The 1,435-nt window shown below is 45.2% G+C and overlaps 1 pseudogene; it reads left to right on the top strand.

Moving 5' to 3' along the window:
* Positions 1-3: 3 nt before the first annotated feature.
* Positions 4-524, top strand: LOC102823682 (annotated as a pseudogene).
* Positions 525-1,435: the final 911 nt, after the last annotated feature.

Genomic DNA, 1,435 nt, shown 5'->3' with positions numbered 1-1,435 from the left:
GCCTTTGACCAGTATCGAGACCTGTATTTTGAAGGCGGTGTTTCATCTGTCTACCTCTGGGATCTGGATCATGGCTTTGCTGGAGTGATCCTCATAAAGAAGGCTGGAGATGGATCCAAGAAGATCAAAGGCTGCTGGGATTCTATTCATGTTGTGGAAGTGCAGGAGAAGTCTAGTGGGCGCACCGCATCGTGCCGGACCCAGACTTGTTGGACCTCCACAGTGATGCTGTGGCTGCAAACCAACAAGTCTGGGTCGGGCACGATGAACCTTGGAGACAGCCTTAATAGACAGATGGAGAAAGATGAAACTTTGAGCGACTGCTCCCGCACATAGCCAACATTGGACGCCTGGTAGAGGACATGGAAAACAAAAACAAAAGTATGCTGAATGACATCTACTTTGGAAAAACAAAGGACATCATCAATGGGCTGAGGTCTGTGCAGACTTTTGCAGACAAATCAAAACAAGAAGCTCTGAAGAATAACCTGGTGGAGACTTTGATGAGAAAGCAGCAATGTTAAACCTCTGCTTCATGCTAACCGGACATGCCCTGCACTCGTTAGATTCCTTTCTTAGAAAACTCGTTTTCTGCTCCCTTTTCCCTCATCCCTCCCTCCCTGACAGGTCATTAAACAACTTGCATCATGGACAGCACAGCGCCATCTCTTCTGAGAATAAAGCCCATGTCTGAGGCCTACTTCCCACCACATTGTGCTATTGAAACTCAGTATTTCCACAGAGCCCTCCCTGTGTTTCTTAGGTCAACCCCACCACCGCCTCCCTACCTCCTCCATTTACAGGTATAAAACACTTGTCTGTTTGCTACCCCTCCTGCCCTCTCCCACCTTTTTGTTACATTGGTGTGAAAAAATGTAAAACAAAAAATTTTATGAAATAACTGTGGTGTGTGAATGATAGAAGAAAAACTGGAAATCTGATTCCACGTGTGTTTGGGAGTTGCTTGGGATTGGAGGGGTGGGGAGAGGGACAGGGGGCCCGCTCTGGGAAGAAGGAGAGGCTGTCTCAGCTTTGTCCTGAGCAGACCCCCTTCCCTGGAGACCACATGGGGGGAAGGGGAGCTGCTGACCTTCTGCTCTTCTGGCTAGGTGCTTTTCTGTCATTTTTATGGAATGGAAAGGAGTTTCTTTTTATTTTGTTTTTGTTTTTTGTAAAGCTTAAACAAAAACCTACATCTTATAATTGAGCCTCCATACTTAAAAAAAGAAAAAAAATGGGAAAAAATAATAAAAAGAAGCTGGGAGACAGTTAAAAAAAAAAAAAATCAAAAAAGCTATTTGCTCTGGACCCTTCAAGGCAAGAAAAGTCAGCCCATCAGGGTAATCCCTTTCTAAAACTGAAACTCAAAGGGAACACATGAACAGTTATATGCTCGCTGGCAACAGTCATGGTCAACTTGTGATCGCAAGTGGGG

Source organism: Chrysochloris asiatica, unplaced genomic scaffold (genome assembly GCF_000296735.1).
Source record: "Chrysochloris asiatica unplaced genomic scaffold, ChrAsi1.0 scaffold00040, whole genome shotgun sequence".
Lineage (NCBI taxonomy): Eukaryota > Metazoa > Chordata > Mammalia > Afrosoricida > Chrysochloridae > Chrysochloris > Chrysochloris asiatica.
Note: the sequence above shows the minus strand (reverse complement) of the source record. Positions and strands in the feature narration are given on the sequence as shown.